This window comes from Nanorana parkeri, unplaced genomic scaffold (genome assembly GCF_000935625.1).
Source record: "Nanorana parkeri isolate BGI_ZX_2015 unplaced genomic scaffold, ASM93562v1 scaffold56, whole genome shotgun sequence".
In the NCBI taxonomy this organism is placed as follows: Eukaryota; Metazoa; Chordata; class Amphibia; order Anura; family Dicroglossidae; genus Nanorana; species Nanorana parkeri.
In genome coordinates this window covers 2,272,668-2,287,135 of record NW_017306324.1, presented here as the reverse complement: position 1 = coordinate 2,287,135, position 14,468 = coordinate 2,272,668, and the positions used below count along the sequence as shown (strand labels likewise).

Genomic DNA, 14,468 nt, shown 5'->3' with positions numbered 1-14,468 from the left:
TCTCTCTCTCTCTCCCCTCTTCTCTCTCTCTCTCCACTCTTCTCTCTCTCTCCACTCTTCTCTCTCTCTCCACTCTTCTCTCTCTCTCTCCACTCTCCTCTCTCTCTCCCCTCTTCTCTCTCTCTCTTCACTCTTCTCTCTCTCTCCACTCTTCTCTCTCTCTCTTCACTCTTCTCTCTCTCTCCACTCTTCTCTCTCTCTCTTCACTCTTCTCTCTCTCTCCACTCTTTCTTTCTCTCTCTCTCCACTCTTCTCTCTCTCTCCCCTCTTCTCTCTCTCTCTCCTCTCTTCTCTCTCTCTCTCCTCTCTTCTCTCTCTCTCTCCTCTCTTCTCTCTCTCTCTCCTCTCTTCTCTCTCTCTCTCCTCTCTTCTCTCTCTCTCTCCTCTCTTCTCTCTCTCTCTCCTCTCTTCTCTCTCTCTCTCCTCTCTTCTCTCTCTCTCTCCTCTCTTCTCTCTCTCTCTCCTCTCTTCTCTCTCTCTCTCCTCTCTTCTCTCTCTCTCTCCTCTCTTCTCTCTCTCTCTCCTCTCTTCTCTCTCTCTCTCCTCTCTTCTCTCTCTCTCTCCTCTCTTCTCTCTCTCTCTCCTCTCTTCTCTCTCTCTCTCCTCTCTTCTCTCTCTCTCTCCTCTCTTCTCTCTCTCTCTCCTCTCTTCTCTCTCTCTCTCCTCTCTTCTCTCTCTCTCTCCTCTCTTCTCTCTCTCTCTCCTCTCTTCTCTCTCTCTCTCCTCTCTTCTCTCTCTCTCTCCTCTCTTCTCTCTCTCTCTCCTCTCTTCTCTCTCTCTCTCCTCTCTTCTCTCTCTCTCTCCTCTCTTCTCTCTCTCTCTCCTCTCTTCTCTCTCTCTCTCCTCTCTTCTCTCTCTCTCTCCTCTCTTCTCTCTCTCTCTCCTCTCTTCTCTCTCTCTCTCCTCTCTTCTCTCTCTCTCTCCTCTCTTCTCTCTCTCTCTCCTCTCTTCTCTCTCTCTCTCCTCTCTTCTCTCTCTCTCTCCTCTCTTCTCTCTCTCTCTCCTCTCTTCTCTCTCTCTCTCCTCTCTTCTCTCTCTCTCTCCTCTCTTCTCTCTCTCTCTCCTCTCTTCTCTCTCTCTCTCCTCTCTTCTCTCTCTCTCTCCTCTCTTCTCTCTCTCTCTCCTCTCTTCTCTCTCTCTCTCCTCTCTTCTCTCTCTCTCTCCTCTCTTCTCTCTCTCTCTCCTCTCTTCTCTCTCTCTCTCCTCTCTTCTCTCTCTCTCTCCTCTCTTCTCTCTCTCTCTCCTCTCTTCTCTCTCTCTCTCCTCTCTTCTCTCTCTCTCTCCTCTCTTCTCTCTCTCTCTCCTCTCTTCTCTCTCTCTCTCCTCTCTTCTCTCTCTCTCTCCTCTCTTCTCTCTCTCTCTCCTCTCTTCTCTCTCTCTCTCCTCTCTTCTCTCTCTCTCTCCTCTCTTCTCTCTCTCTCTCCTCTCTTCTCTCTCTCTCTCCTCTCTTCTCTCTCTCTCTCCTCTCTTCTCTCTCTCTCTCCTCTCTTCTCTCTCTCTCTCCTCTCTTCTCTCTCTCTCTCCTCTCTTCTCTCTCTCTCTCCTCTCTTCTCTCTCTCTCTCCTCTCTTCTCTCTCTCTCTCCTCTCTTCTCTCTCTCTCTCCTCTCTTCTCTCTCTCTCTCCTCTCTTCTCTCTCTCTCTCCTCTCTTCTCTCTCTCTCTCCTCTCTTCTCTCTCTCTCTCCTCTCTTCTCTCTCTCTCTCCTCTCTTCTCTCTCTCTCTCCTCTCTTCTCTCTCTCTCTCCTCTCTTCTCTCTCTCTCTCCACTCTTCTCTCTCTCTCCACTCTTTCTCTCTCTCTCCACTCTTTCTCTCTCTCTCTCTCTCTCCCCTCTTCTCTCTCTCTCTCCACTCTTCTCTCTCTCTCTCCACTCTTCTCTCTCTCTCCACTCTCTCTCTCTCTCTCCTCTCTCTCTCCACTCTTTCTCTCTCTCCCCTCTTCTCTCTCTCTCTCTCTCCCCTCTTCTCTCTCTCTCTCCCCTCTTCTCTCTCTCTCTCCACTCTTCTCTCTCTCTCCACTCTTCTCTCTCTCTCCACTCTCTCTCTCTCTCTCCTCTCTCTCTCCACTCTTTCTCTCTCTCCCCTCTTCTCTCTCTCTCTCTCCCCTCTTCTCTCTCTCTCTCTCCACTCTTCTCTCTCTCTCCACTCTTCTCTCTCTCTCCTCTCTCTCTCTCCTCTCTCTCTCTCTCTCTCTCTCTCTCTCTCTCTCTCTCGTCACCACTCTCACAGAGCCTGCCTTCTGAATTACAACACAACAACATCTGGTCAATGTAACATTATCATTGCTTGCTGGAAGCAATGCATGATGGGATATGTAGTCTTAACAAATAGAGATTGCATCATGTCAAGCAGCAGGGAGAGAGATGCAAAGCACACTGGGTATCCAGCAAGTTCTTGAAAGCTTTAGGCAGACGGAAGGCAGCGCTCACTACATAAAAGGTTTTTATGTTTGATGTTATAACAGGAGAGCATGTGCTGGGATTTTACAAGTCCTTTAATGCCATTTCTAAAGTCATTTTCAATCTGCAGCATTCATTAAAATGGTTCTTGGTGATCCTGTCATGAAGGACTTTGTTCAGGTTCTTCTTGTTATGGGGTGACAACTGCCTCCCAGTTCTCTTGTGTTGTCACACTATCATATGCATTCCTACTGGAGACTGCAAGTGTCCATGCCGACACATATTGCACAGTATGGCCCACTGTTGTCACTATGAGGAAGCCGGTCCAGAGCAATGATGTGCAGCTGACCCTGGAGTGAGTGCATGTAGACAGGAAGTGACTGAAAGAGGCTGCAGGAGATAAGCGGGACTAAAATAGAGAAAAAATAAAAAAGGTGAAATCGGTATGTTATGGAAAAAAACAATGACATGGTAATTGTCTAACGAGCTCTAATGCTTTATTAAACTAAATTGTATTGAGTTAAGAAAAAACATTTTGCATATTTTCTTTTGTAAGTTTTTCTTTTCTGTAAAATTCCATTAAAAAAATAAGCCGCTGCATTCCCCGTGTTTTGTTTGCAGGGCTCCCCAAGTTCCGCGGATTTGACATACGGCTTCTTGAACTCAGCAACAACAAGTTTCATTCAATTAGCATTTTAAAAAGGAAATCTTCCACGGTCGGGGATTTGGTGAGTAACAATCTACATCTGCGTCATACAAAAAGCACGTGCAGCTTCCATCTGCTGCAGAACAGCAGGGCATGCTGGGATATTTAACCACTTGCTGACCGGGGTGTTAAACCCCCTTCCTGTCTCGGCCATTTTTCAGTATTCCGCTCTGCGGTACTTTGACATTCATTCCGTCATGCAACGCTGTACTGAAATTACTTTTATATAATTTTTGGGGGGACACATGGAAGGGAATTTATCAGAACTGGAGCAGACAGAAGCTGGAGCAGATGTGCATGGCAACCAATCAGCTTCTCTCTTTCATTTTCAAATCTTAAAAGAGAACTATGGGGTAAGTGTTTTCACCCATAGTTCTCTTAAGCGTCACGGGAGGACATATACTAACCTCCTCCTGTGACCCAAAGCTCAGTATATAGCGAGCTACAGCACGCGGTATACTGAGACCACCGCAGTCGGGACAGATCCGGACATTACTGTCGAGATCCACCCAGCTGCATGAGTGACAGCTGGCTCTGCCTATCTAGAGGCAGAGCCAGCTGTGCCCGCCCCTCCCCCGTCCATTCCGCTAGTCAGCGCTGGAGGATCGGAGCGGGGAGGGGGAGAGTCCCTGCGGGGAGCCGTGACTGATAGTCACAGCTCTCTGCAGGGACATGATTGAGAAGTGAGCGAGCAACGGTATGTGTTCACTCACTTCCCAATCTATTGAGCCGACGTATGATAGTTTCATACAGTGACAGGTCCTCTTTACGGAAACATCAGGGGTCTATTAGACATCTAATATCACCTAGGGACCCCCCAAAGAAGTTGATGAAGTACAGATCTGCTTCACCAGCTTCTCTCCGGCTACAGAAGCCAGATAAATGATAGTAATGTAATACACATCACTTCCACATTCAGAGATCGGAGGGGAGATCAGCAGGAGGATGTTTGCTCTGATATGAGTTCAAAGAGCCACCGTGCCGGTCCTGGCCCGCACGGGGCACAGCAGAGCCTTGGATAGACAGCAGTGGAGGGGAGGCGCACACTTGCGCTCAACATACAAGTGATTGGGGCAGCTCTTTTTTTATGTTTTGGGTACACTGGAGAAGTGTTAGAGCCTCTGCCAGTGTTTTGTATTATCTGTCTCTCTATTGGGGAGATTCTCCTTCATGTCTGGTGACAACTCAGGTGCAGATCGAAATCAGCCTGAACCTGAGATCCTCCAAACATGAAAGGAAGCTCCTTCCGCTGCCTCCCAATCAGCTGCAGCTGGGTAATACCCTGCCCGCACCTGCATATTTGAAAAGGGGTGGGATGTAGTGATGTCATATGACCTTATATGGATACATGGCTATATTAGGTCAATGACACTCACCATATAAGGTCAATGATGTCAACACAAGCATTCTTTCTGTCTCTGAGACCTGTCTCTGCTGGGGGAAAGGGGGGGGGGGGGGGTGCGGCGTGGGCGCGCCGCGTGGGGGGGAGGGGGGGGGGGGGGAGTGGTGTGTGCACGTCCACTGAATCATTCAGCTGTCTCTTAGTAGCAAATAGTCTGTGAGGGGGGAGCCTCCATAGAGCTGGAACAAAGCTCCATCTGGTGGCTACAAGGAGTCATTACAAAACATTCATCGGCTGTATTTCACATTTCCCTGATAACAAGTATAAAACAGCACAAATGCCACTTAAAGAAAATATTGTAGGCCGTGATCCAGTGATATTGATTTGAGGTTTTTGACCAGAATTTGTGTTTATATGATCTCCTGATAAGTCCACATCCATTATTAACCCAAACACTCTGTTTTCTACTTGTAGTGGCGGTTACAGTACTATTGTTGGTTCGTTGAACCCAGGCAGAGAATATCTGTGTCCCTGTTAACCATCCCACATTATGGCATTAATATAACAAAAGAAGTATCTATCCCGGACTACAACGAAGGTGAGGGTCACATGCTTGCCTTCATTCACATTGCTGTAACATATTTACTGTGTGACCTGTCTGTGCTCTTTGGCACAATTCTTCACTGTGCTGTCCTAGCTATCCTTACATCTCACTGTGCCGTGCTGCCCTAGCTATCCTTACATCTCATTGTGCCGTGCTGTCCTAGCTATCCTTACATCTCACTGTGCTGTGCTGTCCTAGCTATCCTTACATCTCACTGTGCTGTGCTGTCTTAGCTATCCTTACATGTGACTGTGCTGTGCCGTCCTAGCTATCCTTACATCTCACTGTGCTGTGCTGTCCTAGCTATCCTTACATCTCACTGTGCTGTGCCGTCCTAGCTATCCTTACATCTCACTGTGCTGTGCTGTCCTAGCTATCATTACGTCTCTCTTCGCTGTGCCATCCTAGCTATCCTTATGTCTCACTGTGCTGTGCTGTGCCGTCCTAGCTATCCTTACGTCTCACTGTGCTGTGCTGTCCTATATATCCTTATGTCTCACTGTGCTGTGCTGTGCCGTCCTAGCTATCCTTACGTCTCACTTTGCTGTGCTGTCCTAGCTATCCGTACATCTCACTGTGCTGTGCTGTCCTAGCTATCCTTACATCTCACTGTGCTGTGCTGTCCTAGCTATCCTTATGTCTCACTGTGCTGTGCTGTCCTAGCTATCCTTACATCTCACTGTGCTGTGCCGTCCTAGCTATCCTTATGTCTCACTGTGCTGTGCTGTCCTAGCTATCATTGCTTTTTAAAATGTTGCTGGCTGCCACAAGAGGGACAACTCTGTGCAAAGTATAAAACAGCTGCTGGAATAACCCTGCACTGATTGTACAACCCGCCATGCACAGTGTAGCACCCAGCAAGCTCAGCGGAGAAGCAGCGCATATTAAATGTTATCATATAAAATGTCCCCAGGTCAGATCTATAGGGCATGATGATCACGCTGTTTACTCTTCTCATTTCCTGTCCCCCAAACAGCTCTGCATTTCCATTATCAGCACTTCCCGGAGGAGAAGAGGATTGTGGTGTCCATGCCCGACAGCCAAAATGCCTATGCACGCCTGTGCTACCAGCTCAATGCCTGTGAGGATCTGGAGCACAGTAACAAGCAGCTGGTGAGAACACAACTTCTTCCCAGACAGGGCGACTTGATCCACTTGTGGAAAGGACCACTTCAAGGGATATACTGTTCCAGGGGCAGGCAACCTCGGCAGTCCAGCTGTGGTGAACTACAAATCCATCATGTTTGTGCGACCAGGGAGTCATGGCCATGGCTGTCAGCGTCTTGCATCTCCCCATGGGACTTGTAGTTCCACACAGTGGCGCCACAAGGGGAATGCGGGGGGTGCGGCCTGCACCTGGGTGACACCAACGGAGGGTCACCCCCCTCTGAAAATTCGGGCACTAGGTCATTGACCAAGCGCCCGACAGTTTCGGGAGAGAGGAGGGCACCCGGCGGCACACCTTATCCCGCCGGGTGACTGTCCCCTCCTCTCTCTGCCGGGGTCCATCACCAAGATGGCCGCCGGCAGGTATCAATAAGATCGCCGTGCATGCGCGATGACGTCACAGCGGGGTGTCACCCAGTAACCGCTCCGGGAGACACCCGGCCTCAGGACGCCCCTGGTTCCACAACAGCTGGAGTGCCGAGGCTGCCTATCCCTGTACTATACAAAAATAATCAACATCAGACCTGTGCATTCTTCACATGATGGGTGCTATCAACACAACCCACAGATACTAACTATGAATATGGAAATCCTCTTGTTTTATACCAAATGGTACCCCTGATTTATAACTAAGCTCGCCATCTGTTGACTCCTAAAATGCAAAAAGATCCACCCTGTGCCACATGGGGGAGGATAGAGTTCTCAGCCCTGTGTAAGTCACAACCAGAGCAGAAAAGGTGCATATAAGAAGCTTTTACTGCTGTTGCTGTCAGTAATCCCCAAACTCCTCTGCAGTAGGTGAACCCGAAAGTGCTTAGCTCTGAGCGCTTCCAGGGTTCAGGGCTGTCAAACCCAGGCCCTGGTTAGGAGCAGATCATGGAGTCTCTACGGTTGAGTACAGAGGAGACATTAGGGGTCTACAGTACATCGCTACAGGACATATGTTCTGGCAGGAGGAGCCGTGGCAAGCGGTTGGGGAGCAGGTAACCAACTCACCCGGTGGTGTGGATACTTGCATTAGCCAGGGTTCAGCAATATGGTGGAATTTAAATACACAGGGTACTGGAAAGTTAAGCATCATCTTTTTCACGGTGGACTTAGTTGAGTTTGGACCCTTAGTGACAGGGTCAGTTTAAGAGTAATAGGGCAGCTGAAAATGCTGCCCGAGGCTCCCTTCATTGAAGCCAAAAATGAACTTCGTGATGTGTGTATGTGTAGCTGTGTGGGTTTTTGCTCCCATTTTAGAGGTGCGCCTTACCATTAACCTTTTTACTGTTTGTTTTGCAGTTCAATTCTTCGCACAATGTCTCCTTATCATACGACACTCTACTTCCCTGTTTATGTATTGAGGTGAGCACAGTTCCTGCAGAATACACTTGCTTATTGCTGTTTTGGGTTATTGTACAATCAGTCTACGTATTATATCACAAAGATTATTGCCTCTGTTGATTGCGCACTTCTTGTGCCGGCAATCTGGCAAAACAGACCCAGCAATCCGCTTCTCATAGTGTTCACCGTGGACTGCCAGCTGGTAGTGAAGTGACGAAGGGCGTCCTTACAACTCACCTAACCTCCTAGAATAGCCTTGTTAACCTCAAAAGCAAACTTCTGCGCTCTTAGTTAACCCTATAAAAGCTAAGCTGCCAACACCCCAAATTAATAGATAGCCAACCCAAATTATACATATAGTAAGCTCAGCAGTGATTTATAAACATATTGTAAATAACAAATGTGAATTATAAAGAAAATAAACTGCAAACTGTCTCTTGGTGAATATTTCAGCTCAAACATTCACCTTTGTGTATCTTCTTCCACTAAAACTGTAAATAAAGTCCATAAAACGTGGTCAAAAAGTGTCCAGACAATATGAACATTTTGTGCACATGCTCTAGGTGACACCCCACACTCAGATGAACTTGAACTCACCTTTTTCATTTTTTGGGAGATATTGAGTTATAAGATCATGGTGCAATGATAACTATGAGGATTACTAAACCCTTATAGGGGGGTCAAGGTTGACCTTCCTAAATTATTTTAGTTGAAGGATAAGTTCAATTTTTTCAGTTTTTGGGGAATACAGGAAGAAATATAAGAGCGTAATATGTAGCGATAACTAACCTTTTATAGGGGGACAAGGCTGACCTTTCTAAAATATTTCAGTCAAAGGATAAGTTCACCTTTTCCCCCAAAAATCAAAATGTAAACTAACTGGCAACACCTTTCCCACCCCCTACCCCCTGGGCCCCTGCTGCGCTTAGCTGCCATAATCACCATGACGTGACCACGCTGGCTGATGATGATTCTTCTCGAAGAAAGAAGGCTCAGTAGTGATTCTCAGTGTGGTTACATGCCGCATTGACCTCTGACCACTCGCCATTGCAAACATTATGTTGCTGCACAGCCTCCAGGGCTATGCAGTGATGATTTAAGGTGGCCATTCTTGCGATGGTTGTAAAGTACTTAAAAAAACGTACGATCTGCCCATCTTGGACAGGCAGATCGTACTTGAGGGGCGGGCTTGCGATGACTGCACTGAGGGGCGGGCTTGCAAGGACGGCAAACGGGCATTGTGAGCGTGCGCACACTGGCCCGTTCGTCAGTTGTCGAACCAGCAGGCCACTCACTCGCCAAGAATCGTACGATTCCCGGCGGGTTTTCCAGCCTGCTTGTTCGATGGAAGACGTGCGACCGTACAGTAGAAACGGTCGCACGCCTTCCATACACTGCACGATTCTCGTACGATCGCTGGATTTCCCGCGATTCTCGTACGAGAATCGTACAGTGTATGGGCACCTTTAAAGTGCCTGGACCTATACACCAACTAGCACGGGTGTTGGGAGATGGTGATTACAACAGCTGAGTGCATCAGGTGGGTGTTGTAAGTTCACCTTTTTTTTTGTGCAAAAAGGCGAACTTATCCTTTAAGTAAAATATTGTTCAAAAGGCAAGCATGCTCGTCTTCCTATGAAGGAATAAGTTCTTAGCGTCAGGGTCCCTTATTTTGACAGGGCTACTTGTTTGGTTGCAGGCTGGCTGGCAGGTTGAGGCTGGGGAATTTCTGTGTTTTGTATTGTTGTAAGCCTTCCCAATGTGCGCCCTGCTATAAAGGCTGGCTATAGATTCATGCATGTACCATTTTTTCTATTTCGTCCTTATAATGAGGCAGCCTGAGCCTGTTGCCTCAGGTGGCATCTCTTTGTCCAATCTGTTGCTCAATGTTTGCAATGTGCCTGCTGCCCCCTTTCCCACCAGAGCGTCCCAGGTTGCTAAGAGTCAGGCGGGTAGATGTGTAAGGGTCATACACATCTATCCAGCAACCTAGGACACTCTGGCCAGTGATGTCACCGGTTGCCAGGAGCCAAGCGGGACGCCCTGGCTGGCGTCATGCCTTCCACTTGTCATTAGCATGTGCCACCAGCGACCCTCACCCCCCACCACCTCAGACCTGGAACAGGCTAGCGACGCCCCTGCTGAGAGTTATTGTTGCTCCACTCTTTGAGCCCTGGTTCACACCTAACCGGCACCGTTTATGCGCGTTGTGCACATTTGTGTGCACGCAGTGGCGTCACAAGGGGGGTGCGGCCTGCACCCGGGTGACACCATTGGAGGGGTGATTCCAAAATGACTCAATGACTCACAGTCATTTTGGCATTTTGGTGTCTGTAATCAGCGGTCACCAGTGGCCCCTTCCTCCTGTCCTGGGCCCCCTCCAAGTGGCCGAACTCCAGGGCCCGGTCGCGGCCGCGACCTCTGCGACCCTGGTAGTTCCGCCACTGGTGTCACCCCCCTCTGAAAAGTGGGACCGTATCAGGAGAGAGGAGGGGACCCGGCGGCATACCTTATCCCACCGGGTGACTGTCCCCTCCTCTCTCTGCCGGTGTCCATCGCCAAGATGGCCGCCGGCAGGTACAAGAATACTGCTGCGTGTGCGCGATGACGTCATCGCGCACACGCGTGGTGAAGTCACGCGCATGCGCAGTGATGTCTCGGCGGGGTGACACCCAGCCTCGGGACGCCCCTGTGTGCGCGTTTTAACATGTGTAAATGAAGTCGCGCATTTTGATTGGATAGCTCATAAGCCATTGTCGGCAATAGAAGAACGCGCTTTTAAACGCGCAAAAACGCTCACGAAAAACGTGCAACATGCTTCTGTTACGCATTTTTGGGCATTTCCAATGAAGTCTATGGGGAGAAAAAGCACTTTTAACTGGCCAAAGAAACTCCTGCATCTTTTCAGGCATCTAGCGTTTTTCTGCTCAGGTGTGAACCAGGGCCAATGAAAATCATGGAATTGCTTGTGTTGGGCAGTTAAAAGCGCTTTTCAAACTGCTAAAAAATGCCTAGGTGTGAACCAGGGCTTATAACCTCTTCAAGTATCTCACAAAGAAGAAACACAGTTGCACATAGTGTAATCCATCACAAAAAGTATTTACTAAACAAAGGGGGTAAACTGCACCTACAAAACTAGTGAACATATATGAGCTGAAGCTGCTCTACACGTTACATCACAGAGGACTTCTTCAGGGGCACGAAGCTTATGGTGCACGCTGTAATCCTGCTAGAGAAGCTCCATCTATTTGTGTGTATAGACCTATTTCCTCATTTGATTTTCTGTAATTTTATTTTAATTGTGTCTATTTTTTTTTTTTTAACAGGTATTTTATGCCCGAGAAAATAGTAGACGAAATCAAGAGTGTCCCTTTAAAGAGCACCCAGAGCCCTGTAAGTGATGCCTTGTGCCTTGCTTGTGACTAACAGGGATATTCACCATTTTAATGCTCTGTATGTGATTTCATGTTCCCTCCCATGTTAAATAAACTGATCTTTCAACAGATGTTCCAGATCTGCTGAGGGTGTCTGCAAAGGAGATAACGTTTCGCATCAACACCATGACAGTTCACTATGACAGCCCATGCAAGATAAGCCCCAGCGTTTCACTCTGCAGAAAGCAAAATGGAAGCTGTGTGACGGTCCCGGAAGCCACAATTGAAGGTGAAGATAATATGGTAAGTTCAGGGTGGGTAACATTAATATGGGACGTTTGGACCTCTCCTGTCAACTTACACATCAACATAACTACTCAGGAAAGCCAAGCAGCATGTTTTGGATCAGCCAGTAGTAGACATGCATTTGGACAGTAGGATTGCGCGTAAATGATTGACAGTCCAAGTGTGTCTATGGAGCATTGTGCGAGCATTGTTCCTTATGTGTAGCAATCAGGGCTGTAGCTACCATGGGGCGAGTGAGGCACTCACCTCAGGTGCAGCTAAGAGGGGGCACAGCCTGGACAGGCCTGGCTGTGCCCCTCAGCCCCTGTTCCCATGGCGAGCACAGGGCGCTATGGAAACAGGGGAGCCAGGCGTCCAACACAGCTGCGGCTCATCGGGGAGAAAAGGGACGGCACAGGCTACAGCTTCTACTCGGATCCCCACTGCTCTCCCCCCGCCTGATAAGCAGAGGCAGCAGGGATCCAATGAGAAATGAAGTGCTTCAACCGGCGGCTCTCTCCTCACCGCTCGGCCATCCTGAAGTGACAGCACTCCCCCCCTCGCTTCAGCGTTCAGGATGGGGAGCGGGAGGATCGGTAAATATCAGTGATATTTACCAATCCTCTATGCAGAGCAAACACTGGAGTGATAGCTGATCACTCCAATGTTTGTAAATAACTGGGGACACATTATTATTATACAGGATTTATATAGCGCTGACAGTTTGCGCAGCGCTTTACAATATAAGGAAGACATTACAATTACAATACAATTCAAGACAAGATGGTAAGGAGGGCCCTGCCCCTGAGGGCTTACCATCTAAAAGATAGTACTATGTGTCCCCAGTTATGAATGAAGAAGAAGTACTTTACATCACTTCCTGTTCGCGCGCAGCGTCGGGTGACATCACACATCTGTTGGGTGGGGGCACAATTTTCTGTTCTTGCCTGGGGGTGCAAAAGGAGCTAGCTATGGCTCTGGTAGCAATCATTATGCGCTGAGAAAAATAGTTTGTTTGCCCAGCTTTACTTATTATTCCCATCAATAAGAATTACCTTGACCTCACCCCCCACACACACACTTTTTTTTTTACTGACATCTTGGGTGCTGATGGGAGTTCTCCCTGCACACCATTGGGACACAAATCTAGAATTAGTACAACAAGGTATTTTGCCATATGAAACAATCGGGAGAATTAAACAAAACTGGAGCAGTTACGAAGGACAACCAATCAGCATCTCTCTTCAGTTTGCTCAGTTGAGATTTGAAAAGGAGAGATGGAAGCTGATTGGTTGCCGTGCACATCTGCTCCAGATTTCACCTGCTCCAGTTTTGATAAATTCCCCCCAATGTGTTTTATTCCATTTAAATTGAACGTCCGTTGTCCCAAAGTGCTGAAAGCAATTGTTTCATGTTGAATTATTTTATTCCAGAACTATTACGTTTACGACATTGACAGAGACCCCAGCCTATGTTTTAAGGTAAGAGCTTACTTGTCTGGGTGAAATAGACCTGACTTAAAGAGACCCTGTCACAAAACAATTGCAGAAAAATCAAGTATTTTAAATGCTTTCTTGCAGTATTTTGCATTTCCATAAATTATTTTTATTGACTTGAAATGTGATTATGATCTTGCTAGAAAACTTGACTACTCCAGGAAGAGTCAATTCCCTAGCACAGCCCCTTACCTCCTGAGACATCTTAACCCTCTCCTCTTCTGGTACTGTCTAATTACTCTCTGTGATGATCCAGCTCCTCTGTCCCTCGCTTTACCTCCCTACATAACATTTATATAGCTGCCTGGGGAGGAGTGAGAGGGAACATAAGGCCCCATTCACATGTAGCGACTTATCGCGCGATTTCGCGCGAAGTCGCCGGCTAATGATAGTCAATGGAGCTGTCTTAGCTCCATGTCGCGCCTCGCTCGTCGCGGTCGCAAGTCGCTTCTACAGGACCCTTTTTTCGGCGGATTTTGCTTTTTTCTATGGAGCCCGACGGAGAAGGTCGCGCTACCGTCGCTGGAACGTCGCCCCGAAAGTCGCGCTATCCCGGCCGCTGCAAAGGTATGTCGCTACATGTGAATAGGGCCTAACAAAGTGTCATTTGAGTGACAGCTCTGACTTTGCTGGGGTAGCTGACATCACATCCAAGATTGGCAGCAGTCTCAGGGCTTTTGGATGTCTACACAAGGCAGGCTTTTAGGGTAAATAACATGACTAAAATATATTCAATGCACATAGAATCTTATGGGAAGATTGTTGTTAGAAATGACTGGTCTGGGGACAAGGTCTCTTTAAATGTGTATTTATTGTCCCAGTAACATTGTTATAGCTGATATATATTGTTTTACAAGGAATGTTTTTCCAGATTAAAAAGGGTCCGTTAAGGGGCGCCCCAAGGCCGGGTGTCACCTGGTCTCTTGACCGGGTGACACCCCGCCGTGTCGTCATCACGCACGCGTGTGACGTCACCTCACATATGCGCGATGACGTCATTGTGCATGCGCGACCATCTGATTGATGCCTGCCGGTGGCCATCTTGTTCATGGACGCTGGCAGAAAGAGGAGGGGGGGACGTTCACCCGGCGGGATGAGGTATGCCGCCGGGTCCCCTCCTCTCTCCTGACACTGTCGGGCTCTCGGTCCATGACCGAGTGCCTGACTTTGTATGTAGAGGGAGTGACACCCAAATAACCCCTGCAATGGTGACACCCAGGTACTGGCCGCACCCCCTGCACCCCCCTTGTGACGCCACTAGGCCCGTTGATGTTTTACAAGATATACTAGAATCTGAACATATTACTTTTATGTATAATTTTATATCTTTAATAAAAAAGCACTTTTTGATTTAAAGAAAGTTAAACAAATTTAAGATTTTACAAAAAGAAAACAAGGCAGGTATAGTGTCCTAGAGACCTACACTCTATGCCAGGGGTGGGCAACTCCGGCTCTCCAGCAGTGCTTTAACTACACATTCCACCATGCCGCTGCCTCTGGGAGTCATGCCTGTAACTGTCAGAGTCTTGCCATGCCTCATGGGACTTATAGTTCCACAACAGCTGGAGGGCCGGAGTTGCCCACCCCTGCTCTAGGCCATATAAAATATAGGTTATTAAAGGAAACCTGTTTTGCTGCAGCTACCACTGCTGACCTTTAAAATGCTTGTTACCTGTCTGTCGATGATGTAATAGCTTCAATACTTCCTGAGCCACTGTCCTGGGACAAGCATGCAGATTCGGAATTTCGTATTGGCGTTAGCGGTCCT

The 14,468-nt window shown here is 48.0% G+C and overlaps 1 long non-coding RNA gene across 1 annotated transcript; it reads left to right on the top strand.

Moving 5' to 3' along the window:
• The first annotated feature begins 6,026 nt into the window (after positions 1 to 6,026).
• On the top strand, positions 6,027 to 10,909 carry LOC108804400. Its single transcript, XR_001942360.1, has 3 exons — positions 6,027 to 6,162; positions 7,504 to 7,566; positions 10,872 to 10,909. It is a non-coding gene; the product is annotated as an uncharacterized LOC108804400 (long non-coding RNA).
• The last annotated feature ends 3,559 nt before the right edge of the window (positions 10,910 to 14,468 follow it).